This window comes from Mustela nivalis (assembly GCF_964662115.1).
Source record: "Mustela nivalis genome assembly, chromosome: 19".
Classification (NCBI taxonomy): domain Eukaryota; kingdom Metazoa; phylum Chordata; class Mammalia; order Carnivora; family Mustelidae; genus Mustela; species Mustela nivalis.
In genome coordinates this window covers 4,642,718-4,654,946 of record NC_139038.1, presented here as the reverse complement: position 1 = coordinate 4,654,946, position 12,229 = coordinate 4,642,718, and the positions used below count along the sequence as shown (strand labels likewise).

Genomic DNA, 12,229 nt, shown 5'->3' with positions numbered 1-12,229 from the left:
TCTCTGCTCAGCGGGGAGCCTGCTTCCCTTCCTCTCTCTCTGCCTGCTTCCCTACCTACTTGTGATCTCTGTCGTCAAATAAATAGATAAAATCTTAAAAAAAAAAAAAAATCTTACAGTTTCAGGGGAGCTTTGCTGGGTTTTCTCCTGTACATCAGATGTGTTCCCCTACTGTCTTCCCACTTCCATTGTTCCCAAGAGAAATGTGATGTCATCCTCTCCATTCCTACGTTTGTCCTGTGGTTTTTGGTTTTTCTTCTAGATGCTTTTGAACTTTTCTCTTTATCCCTGGTTTTGAGCAGTTTGGTTATGCTGTGTCTTGGTATTGCTCTCCTCCGGTCTCTGTGCTTGTGGGTCATTGAACTTCTTGGATCTGTGTGTGTATGATTTTCATCTACTTTGGGAAATTTTTGACCGTATTCCTTCAAATATTCCCCCCACCTCCCTCCATCTGTCCTCAGCGACTCCTTTTCCGTGTGTGTTACGCAGCTTGAAGTTGTCTCACAACTCACTGATATTCTTTGTTCTCTTCCAATTCCTTTTTCTCTGTGTGTTTCATTTTATAAAAGCTCCTGTTGCTGTTCTTCGTGTTCACTGATATTTTTTTTGGTGCTGTGTTAATCTAGTCAGGTGTTAACTTTCTCAGACATTGTAGTATTTATCTGTAGAAGTTCTGTTTGAGTCTTTTAAAATGTCTTTCCTGTTCCTACTCAGATGTTTTGAACATAAGGAATACGGTAATAAACTATTTTAATGATCAGTGCCACTTGTAACATCTGGGTCAGTTCTAGGCCCATTTCAGTAGATGTGTCATTTTCTGTGGTGGCTTGTCCTTCCCTGCATGTATCCCCCAGTTTGTCAACCCTCCTCACCTCTTCTCGGTTCTCCCTCCCTGCTCCAGGCCTGGGAACTCTCAGGGCAGTAACCAGAGGCCTCTCCTTGTTGATATCCTATCTCTGATTCCTGTTCTTCATTGCTGCCCTTTATTGCTTCAAGATCCGTGTCTTAAAAGCCACTGCTTTGAGGGCACCTGGGTGGCTCAGTGGTTAAAGCCTCTGCCTTTGGCTCAGGTCATGATCTCAGGGTCCTGGGATTGAGCCCCTGGGATTGAGCTTACCCCTCTCTCTCTGCCTGCCTCTCTGCGTACTTGTGATCTTTGTCTGTCAAATAAATAAATAAAATCTTAAAAAAAAATAATAAAAAAAGAAAGCCACTGCTTTGTATATTCTGTTTTTTGGTGTCCTTTCAGGAGGCAGGGTAAATCTGATTCTTGTCTGTCTTTGTTGAAAGCAGTCCTAATGCCTGCCTGTATTTTGAATCATACTTAGAAACTTTTCCCCACATTGGGTTATAGGAAAATTCACCCATTTTGTTTTTCTGTGTGGTTTAATATTTTATATTTAGATCACTGATCCAGTTGGACTTTTTTCTTTCATGGTGTGGAGTATGGATGCAGTTTCATTCATGCCCAAATGACTATAGTTCCTCTAACACTGTTCATTAAAAATCAGTGGATTGTTATAATGTATTATAATATCACAGGTCCCCTGATATGTCATGTAATCATACAAGTCTACTTCTAGACTTTGTGCTCTGTTCCACTGACCTATCTCCACCCGTATGCTGACACCAAACCCTTTTAATCATAAAGGTTGTGTTTTAAATCTGGTAGGGATTAGGCCCCCTATACAGCTTTTTGTTTTTTTTTTTTTTTCCCCCGGAGATTTTCCTAGTTCTTGATTTTTTCTGCCCTCATATGAACTTTAGTGCCAGCTCACATAGTTCAAGGAAGAAAGCTTTTGGTATTTTTGTTGGGTTCACATATCTGTTAAGTAATTGAGGGCAGAGTGATTTATATCTTAGTGTTGACCCATCCAGGAACAAAGAACATCATTCCTTTTTTTCAGGTGTGCTTCTGTGCCTTTCAGGAGTGTTTTAAAGCTTTCCTATATAGATTTTGTACATTTCTTGTTAACGCTTTTATCTTTTCTGTTACTCCATGAACTGTGTATATGCTTGAATTATATCTTCTTAGTCTGTTAATGTAACAAGGGCTGTTGGGTTTGTTTGAGTTTTTTAAAAATAATTTTCTTTTTCTTTCTTTCTTCCTTTCTTTGTTGTAAGTTTATTTAAGTCTGCACCCAACGTGGGGCTCAAACTGACAGCCCTGGGATCAAGAGTTGCACATTCTTGGGGTGCCTAGGTGGCTCAATGGGTTAAAGCCTCTGCCTTCGGCTCAGGTCATGATCCCAGGGTCCTGGGATCGAGTCCCACATCGGGCTCTCTGCTCGGCAGGGAGCCTGCTTCCCTTCATCTCTCGCTGCCTGCCTCTCTGCGTACATGTGATCTCTGTCAGATGGATAAATAAAATCTTTAAAAAAAATAAAATAATATAAAGAATTACACATTCTTCCAGCTGAGCCAGCCAGGCTCCCCCGGGCCTGTTGCTTTGTATATCCTGATTTTATGTAACACTGTTCTTTCATTGAGTTGGTTTTGTTGTTGATTCCCTTGAGTTTTGGGGTATAGCATATCCGTTGCAAATAGAAATAGTTTTACTCTCTCTGTTGATTCATATGCCTAGTTGTTTTCTCCAGCTGGAGGCAGTGAACATTTTGCCTCGTTCCTGACCTTACTGGGATTGTCTCTTACGTTTGTCCATTAAGTAAAACCCTGACTTGAGAACTGAGAAGACTGCGTAAACATGCCCGTGCCTGTGCAGCTGTGTCTCTGTAACTTGTGTGTGCTCTCCTGTGATTCAGATTGTACATGTATCACACATACTCTGTGTATTTGGGTATGAGAGTGTGTGTGTATACACACATTCATGCTAGTGAAGTATCCACTCCTAGTTTCTTGAGGGTTTTTTATATCAGGTATGTATTTTGAACATTGTCAGAGGCTTTTTCAGCTTCTTAGTGGTGATAAAAGTGTTTTCGTAGCCATATTAGAGTAGCCTATTACATGAATGGATTTCCGAAGATTGAACGAGTCAGTATTCTTGGCATAAGCACCACTTAGAGATCATATATTATTTTTTTCATTCTGGTGTTGGATTCCGTTTGCTGACATCTCGTTTTGGATGTTGGTGTTGATACGAGTGGTATCAAGCCGTCGTGCTGATCACGTGGTCAGTCTTCTGACCCCTCCCATCCTTGCCTTGTGGACTCACTGAACCCAAAAAGTTGTGACTCTCCGTGGCAGTTCATCAGCTCACTTGGCCCGGATCGACTACAGTGTCCTGCTGTGGATTTTCTGTTGGCTCAACTTCTTTATTCTCGGGCAGTCTCGGCTGTGGCACCTCCGTCATGGGTAGAAAACCCTGTGTTGATACATGTTTTGTAAACACGGTGATGGGACGCGTCTGCTGAGCACTTTTCTTCTGAAACAGGAGTCGTGTGTCGGCAGGCCGGAGCACCACTGCTTGCAGCAGTGGCATCGGAAACACCCCCTTCAGGAGGCTCCAGCATCCCCATGGCCCTCTGGGGTGGCCCTCTCGCTTGCTTCCGGCAGAGGATATCTTGAACATTTTGAGGAAAGTGTCTCCTGTGATAATCAGTTGTCCTGCTTTCTCGCAAGATTCTGATATCTGGAGGCCGAAACGATAGCTTGGTTTGGCATACAGTTCTGGGTTTGAAATTCTTTTTCTTTCACAAGCCGTGGACAGTTGTCCAAGGGTTTTTCTCAGGTGAGAAGTAGAATGGCAGGTTCCAGGGTCAGTGGTGTTTTTCCCCCAACCTGTAAGTTTTTTTTTTTTTTTTTTTTTTTTTAAAAGATTTTTCTTTTTTTTTTTTTTTTTTTTTTTTAAAGATTTTATTTATTTATTTGTCAGAGAGAGAGTGAGGGAGAGCGAGCATAGGCAGACAGAGTGGAAGGCAGAGTCAGAAGCAGGCTCCCTGCGGAGCAAGGAGCCTGATGTGGGACTCGATCCCAGGACGCTGGGATCATGACCTGTAACTTTTTAGGCATTTTTTTTTCTCCATTTTTTTGGTGTGGGGCATTTTATTGGGAAATTTGTAGATCTGTATTCCGCCCCCCCCCCAGTATTCTTGTTTGCAAATTGAATGGCCCCTTGTGACATGAAGGCTTGTGTGATTCTTCAGCTCACGTATCATTTTTTGTTCTGCCTTTGATTCTTTGTGTTCGTCCTTCTAGTTTTCTCTTTCTGAAAGTGGAATCTGTTCGATCTGGCTTTTGTATCTCAAGCTTTATTTCATCATTTCAATGTCTTGTTATCGGAGACAATTCCTAAATTAGATATTCTGTGTCCCATTTGTTACGTAAGTCTCTTACTTGGGGGTTTTTAAAAAGATTCAACAATTTGATCTTTAATTTCTAAGTAATCTCTGCTGGCTATTTTTTGGAGAATGTTCTCATTTTTTGGAAACCGTGTCCTGCTAAATTTATTGAAAAATACAAATCAATAGAAGTTGTTTCCTTTATGAAATTGGTTCTGTCATAGTTGAGCTGCTCACCTTGATACCTATCTTTAATTCACACCGTTTTCCGCAATTAGCTGATGATTCTAGATGTTTTTAAATATTTCAGTTTTTGAGAGAGGAATTCCTGATAGCTCGTGTGAATATACTTAACTAATAATCCCATTTCACTCTTTTCTTTACGGAGGGGATGACTGCAGAGCTCTAGAAGTTTCGGGACTAGGGAAATGCAGGTAGACACTACTTCAGTTTTTTTCTTCCTTTTTTTTTTAATTGTGATAAGTTACATGTAACATGAAATTTACCATTTTACCTTTAAAACATACAGCTCACGGGTATGAAGTACTTTCATGTGCTTGTGCAACCACCACCAACCATCCGTCTCGAGAACACTTCTCATCTTGTAAAACTGAAGCTCCATCCCCATTACAGAGTAATGCCTCAACTCCCCCTGTCCCCTGCAAGTGTTGTCCTCTCTGTCGCTCTGATTGTGACTATTCTCAGCACCTAAGTGGACTCATCCAGTGTTTGTCTTTTTGTCACTGGTTTGTTTCTCTGAGCATCGTGTCTTCAGAGTCTATCCATGTTGGAACAGATGCCAGAATCTTCTTTTTAAGTCCGAATATTGCTTGCATTGTATGTGTGGCCTGCATTCTGCTTGTCTCTTTATCTGTCAATGGACACTTGGGTCACTTTTGCATTTTCGCTATTGGGAATGATGCAGCATGGGTGTATAAATTCCTCTCTAAGACCTTACTTCTGATGGTTTTAAGCGTGTCTCCAAAAGTGGACTTGCTGGATCATATGGGAAATTAATGCCAGCTTTATTTTTAATTTTTGAGGAGCTCTCCTGGCTGTAGTGGCTCCCGCAGTTTGCATTCCAGCGACAGTGCATGAGGGTTCTGATTTCTCCAACACGTGTTATTTGCAGGCATTTTGGTAGTAGCCATGCTAAGGGACGGGAGGTGGTAACTCACTGTGGCTTTGATTTGATTTCCCTAATGGCTGGTGACGTTGATCATCTTCCCACATGCTCCTTGGACACGTGTGTGTCGTCTTTGTGAAATGTCTGTTCCAGTCCTTGGCCCATTTTGAATCTTGTTGGTTTCTGTTGTTGGGTGGGTTTGAAGAGTTCTCTCTGTATTCTAGAATGAGGCTTTACTAGAAACATGATTGGCAGATATTTTCCCCATCCTGTAGGTTGCCTTTTTCTTCCGTGGAAGTGTCTTTTTCACACCTCTGGATGGAACTCGAGCGTATCATGCTTAGCGAAATAAGTCAAGCAGAGAAAGACAACTATCATATGATCTCCCTGATATGAGGAAGTGGTGATGCAACATGGGGGCTTAAGTGGGTAGAAGAGGAATCAATGAAACAAGATGGAATTGGGAGGGAGACAAACCATAAGTGACTCTTAATCTCAGAAAACAAACTGAGGGTTGCTGGGGGGAGGGCGGTTGGGAGAAGGGGGTGGGATTATGGACATTGGGGAGGGTATGTGCTTTGGTGAGTGCTGTGAAGTGTGTAAACCTGGTGATTCACAGACCTGTACCCCTGGGGATAAAAATATATGTTTATAAAAAATTAAAAAAAAAAAAAAGACGGCATGCTGGGCAGAGATTTCTCCCAGCTTGAGGATGGAGAGGGAACTCAATGGGAAGCCTGAGGGCATGTCCTGTGGGGGAACACCCACACCCACCCCTTCCCTTTAGCTAGTTTGTACACAAACCTGTCTTCCCATAGAGCAAGGCCATATACATCTCCCATGGGCAGGAGCTGACCCTGTTCTATTCTGTAACCATGACTTTCCTACCAAATGACTAATACAGGACTGGGTTCATTAGGTGCATTACTTCAACACGCACTTCTTGAACCTCTCTTCCCATTGCCTCATGTCCTTGGTCCATAAGGTGTACGTTATATGTATTTGTTGAATGAATAAATGATGCTTTTTCTCCTGTTCAAGTGCAATACTGATCACCTCCTAGTCCCAACATAACTTAAACCTATGCAAAACAGAAGGAGTTCAAGAGCCTACAAGTTCGGGGACGTCTCGAAAAAGCCACACTTAAAAAGAAAAAAGGCAAGGGGAGGGGAGGGAAAGGTAGGGAAGGGAAAAGGAAGAGAGAGGGAAGTAAAAGAGAAAGGAAGGAAAGGAGAAATAAAGGGAAAAACTGAAAAGAAAAAGACAATCCCGCCTTATCTAGGATGAGAGTAGCGGTAGAGGGAACGTGGCTGCCTGCTGAGGGAGAAGCTGAGAGAATGGGAGTAGCTACTGAGACAGGCGCCCCGGAGTTGCCCGCGGGACTCTTCCTGAGTCCCTGCTCCTATTTCTTTCTAGTTTTCTCCGTGTTTCCCCTTCACAAAGCAGCTCCTCCTTGTTTGTCACTCAGTCTTAGTTATTTGACACAGACAGAGAGAGATCCCAAGTAGGCGGAGAGGCCAGGTGGAGGGTGGGGGTAAGCAGGCTCCCTGCTGAGCAGAGAGCCCCATGCGGGGCTCGATCCCAGGACCCTGAGATCATGACCTGAGCCGAGGCAGCTGCTTCACTGACTGAGCCACATCACACCCCTGATCCCCACCACTCTCCTACTTTTCCATCTCCAGGCACTGGACTTCTTCCATCACTCCTGCTTCTCAGGACAAGCCCGCTGCTCCTCTGCTGTGTGGCTGAACTTTGCTGTTGCTGCCTCCTGACCTCCCCTCAGCGGCCACCTATAGCCCTGGATGCTTTCCGGTTCCAGAAGCTTGGCTGCTCTGACTCTTCTGTGCTCTGGGAGCCACACGTGCTTCTGCCATCAGCTCACACTTCCGAACCACCTCCCTGGATCCGTATTCCTTCTCAGCCTTCGGTGGGCTCTAGCCTCTCCCACTTGCTCAGCTGGTCCCTCTCTTTATCCTCCAAGTCTCTTAAGCTTCACCCCCTTCTCAGCAGCCTCGGCTCCCCCTTCTCTTCAACTGGATCCGTCCTGATCTCAGTTTCTCTAGGTGTTCAGGCTGAAACCACCATGTTCTGCTCCAGTGTTCCCAAGCACTCCCAGTTCTCACCTGGCATCAGTCACCGGACTGTTTGCTTTCTTGCCTGTTGTTTACTGCTTTATTATGTGCATCCACCGTCCTGTTTCTTGTGCCTTTACATTCAGGTCTTTCCTCATTTGAGTTCTTTCCTAATCTGCCTTTACCTGCCACCTTGCAGAGACCTAAAGCTTCTTAAATGTACATTTTAAGTCCTAGGTGTCTCATGTGTTACATCTGTTTCCAAGCTGCCATACTGTTTCTCCTCTTTGTTTCCGTGTCTGCAGAATCTAGCCTCTGCTGTTCCCAGTCCATCAACTGTGTCCCAATTCTGAATGCCATCCCTCTCCTTGAGCTGCTATAATTAGATGCTGATGTCCGTGTGGCTCTTCGGACCTTGGTGGTTTCACTTTCTGAAATTGCTCCAGGCTGAGGAGTTCATCTCATTTATCAGAACTGCACCCCAACCCCAACCCCAACACACACACAAACACACAATTTTCCCTTTGGTTTCTCTTTACTCCATTGCTTGTTGTTCCTCTAGAGTGCTGTGTTCATCTCCTAAATATCTCACATCTCCCAAGCTATTCCAAATCCCCATGAGAACCCCATTATTTCAATCCTTATTTGTTCAACTTCTCCAACATCTCCTGTGATAGATCTGTCCCCAAACTGTTACCTTCCCTGACCACCTGAGTTTTGCCAACTCCTACCATAGCCAGTGTGTTGTATAAATAATTTTTCAGATACCTCTCCTTCCTTGCTCCCTGGGAGAGAACCTCTACATCTTTGGTATCCTGAGTGATAGGAGTGTTTGTTACTCACACTGGGCCCCGTGGACCAAACTTGAGTTTGTGCTGGTGAGATGAGTCAGGATAGGGCCAGCCATACCAGGAACCCCAACAGGGGTGGGGCTTTGAACCACTTGATATCAGCCCAATCTCTACGGGAAGGAAGAGAGTTGGAGACTGTGTTCGAGGTATGGCCAATGATGGAGTTAATCACACTTGCATAATGAAACCCCTATAAAAACTCTGGTCACCAAGCTCAGGTGAGCTTCATGACGGGTGATAATGCATCTATGTGCCAAGACATCCATGGGATGCTTCCCGCGGACACTGAAGCTTGGTATTTGAGACAGCCCCAGTATTCTCTGGTGCTACCATCTCCCAAGATGGTTTCCTCCAATATTCAGGATTCCTGCCATTAACTCTTTCTTCTCCATGCCTCTCTTATTTGACAGCTTTAGCTCCTCCTATCTTACTGTGTTTCTCAGAAAGTTCTCCCAAAGCCTCATTTCTTTCCAGTTGTTCTATTTCATCCCATTCTGTAGATTTTCCTTCTTCCAAAGAAGGGTGCTCCCTTGCACCTGTGGGTCTGCTTGCCATGGATCATCACCTAAAATGCATAATATCACTGAGGCACGTTGCCTTTGTTGTGAATTTCAGATTATCTAGGTCCCCATAGCTCTATCTTCCTTCTTTCCCTTTTCCTGCCTCAATATCTTTGCCTTGTTTCTTGCTTTCAGACACAAGCTCAGTGTTCACTTTATCTTCTTTTTTTTTTTTAAGATTTTATTTATTCAACAGAGAGAGATCACAAGTAGGCAGAGAGGGAGGTAGAGAGAGAGGAGGAAGCAGGCTCCCCGCCAAGCAGAGAGCCCGATGCGGGGCTCGATCCCAGGACCCTGGGATCATGACCTGAGCCGAAGGCAGCGGCTTAACCCACTGAGCCACCCAGGCGCCCGGGCATGTGCTGCTTTGTAACAAAACCATTACCTTCCCATTCTCACCGCCCCCATCTTATTTTATTTTATTTTATTTCATTTTATTTTATTTTATTTTATTTATTTATTTGACAGAGAGAGATCACAAGTAGACAGAGAGGCAGACAGAGAGAGAGAGGAGGAAGCAGGCTCCCCGCCAAGCAGAGAGCCCGATGCGGGGCTCGATCCCAGGACCCTGGGATCATGACCTGAGCCGAAAGCAGAGGCTTTAACCCACTGAGCCACCCAGGCGCCCCTTCTTTTTTTTTTTTTCTACATAAAAGGTAACTTGCACTTGGGGCCTTTGGGTGGCTCAGTGGGTTAAATGTCTGCTTTCGGCTTAGGTCATGATCTCAGGGCCCTGGGATCGAGACCGCCCGCATCTGCATCCGGTTCTCTGTACAGAGGGAAGCCTGCTTCCCCTGTCTCTTTCTGCCTGCCTCTCTGCCTACTTGTGATCTCTCTCTGTCCAATAAATAAATAAAATCTTAAAAAAAAACCTCACATCCTCATTAAAAAAAAACTTACACTTATTTTTCAAAGGTAAGAAGTATGGCTGAATAATCACAACCCCATTAAGAAAGAGTATCATTGGACAGTGAACTGTAAGACCATTGAGATGACCACAAACACCACGAAGATGAAGACTTTTATCTTTATTATGTTTCCTCAAGAGACACATTGCAGTGTCCTCTTTAATAATCTAAAATAACATAAAACAACTTACAAACGTGTCATCCAGGCAAGTAAAAGAATTACAACTGATTCCCACAATTTAATAATGAAGACTACATGTCAAATAAACATTTACAGTAATAACAACTTGAGGGAATCACCTACCTAGTTATAAGTGTAATTGATATATAGCTATAGTAAAAACACAAAAACCTATCCCGAATATGTCAACAATATTTTATCTACAGGTGTAATCTCATCACAAAACTTTGTAGGAACATGTTTTGAAAACTATGACTATTTCAGAACTTTTATAAATAAATACATAAATATAAAATATAAAAATAAATAAAATAGTTCTAAGGACAACATTTTCAAAATATACCAATGAAATTCATGGCGTAATATTAGGTTATGATAATCCTTTGTCTCTCGTTTTATATTTTTGAAGTAATCTCCTCCTTGTTTGTGTCCCAATGCATAAAAAACAGGATCTCCAACTCCTACCTCAAACGAGATTTGAATTTTAAAATATCTGACATAATTTTTGGTACCACCCCAGGAAAGGGTGGATCCTGAACAAAGGCCTGGTTTCTTATTGTCCTTCTCTGGTCTCCTATAGGTACTCGCAGCTCCTCGGAGTACAATATGAAAATTCCCTTTAGCTAATTTTATAAGGTCTTGGGTTCTTCTAGATTATCTACACAAGAGACTCCTCTCTTCCTTCCTCATGCCTGTTGTTAGTGTCTAGATTGATTTCCTGCTGTAAACCTGCGTCTCCCCGGGGCTCAGGGATCTGAAATTGAGAGAAAGAGAGGAAGTCAGATCACAAGGAGTCAACGCTCCAGACATCTTGGTCAGTTCTAACCAGAATTTAGACTAATTCATAAATCCAACTTTATCTCTAATCCTTCATTCTAAACCCCAATTCATTTTCAGTTATGACTCTTGGACTTTGGTGACCCTGACCCCCCAAATTTTTTCATGAGCCTAAGGTCACACCCGGTTATCTGCTTCATAGCCAGGACTCTAGGTGATTCTGCTCAGGGAGTAAAGCAAACTAGAGGGTGGCCTGGGTGGCTCAAGCGGTTGAGCGTCTGCCTTTGGCTCAGGTAACCGGGAATGAGTTCCACATCAGGCTCCTTGCTCAAATGAGGAGCCTGCTTCTCCCTCTGCCTGCTACTCCCCTGCCTGTGTTCTCTCTCTGTCTCTGACAAATAGAATCTTTAAAAATAAAACAAAAACAAAACCACAACAACAACAAAACAAACTAACAAACTTGAGAGAATGTTGCTTTCGACCTGAAACTCACCTTGGTCCTTTTTTGCTACTTAATGTCTGAACAAAGAACCATACTGCAAACATCAACATCATGAATCATGAGACCACCTAATCCTCCATTCTAACCCTAGATCCTAATGTTTAACCATAACACCTAGTCCTAAATTTGGTCAGTGCTGCATGGTCTAATGTTTGTCTCTTCACCTCCCTCAAATTTGTACTTTGAGATCCTAACCCACAAGGTGATGGTGCTATAAGATGAGGTCTTGGGGATGATTGGGCCACGAGGGGGGGGGCCCTCAACAATGGCAGTAGTGCTCTGATGATAGAGACCCCAGTGACATAACTCAGAACCCACTTAGTCTGCAACCTTGTAAAGGGTCCGGCACCCTGCTCGCAGACTTCCAGCCTCCAAACCATGAGAAATAAATGTCTGTTGCTCAAAGCCATGTAGAACTTTTTTGTGGGAGCTCGAATGGACTGAGAACTAGTTCACATGATTTAAACCAAATCTTTACTTAATCCTCTGCCCAAATCTATAACTCTATGTGCTGATCACATTAAGCTATGCTAAAACTAGTATTTCTTTTTTTTTTAAAGATTTTATTTATTTGACAGAAAGATCACACGTAGGCAGAGAGGCAGGCAGAGAGAGACAGGGAAGCAGGCTCCTGGCTGAGCAGAGAGCCCGATGTGGTGCGCGATCCCAGGACCCTGGGATCATGACCTAAGCTGAAGGCAGAGGCTTTAACCCACTGAGCCACCCAGGCACCCTGAAACTAGTATTTCTGAAGGTTCACTCATTCTGACAAACTCCTTGACTGTGAACCTGAGGGGAAAGATGTAATGGAACGAGATGAGAGACTCGTCCAGAAGTGGGCAGGGGACACAAAGGACTCACAGATGCCATCTGACATAAGCAATGTGTTCGCAAGCAAATGTGGATGAACACACAGCTAGTCCATATTGATCTTTTATTATTGGATACATAGACTGTTCCATCCAATGACCTATTGTTAGACATTTACTTTGTTGTAAATAAATCCCCAGAGTT

General features: G+C 43.4%; 1 protein-coding gene across 1 annotated transcript in view; it reads left to right on the top strand.

Moving 5' to 3' along the window:
• RBAK (RB associated KRAB zinc finger) overlaps nt 1–12,229 on the top strand; it is an 813,856-nt gene that overhangs the window by 4,084 nt on the left and 797,543 nt on the right. The gene's annotated exons all lie outside the window — the stretch shown is intronic.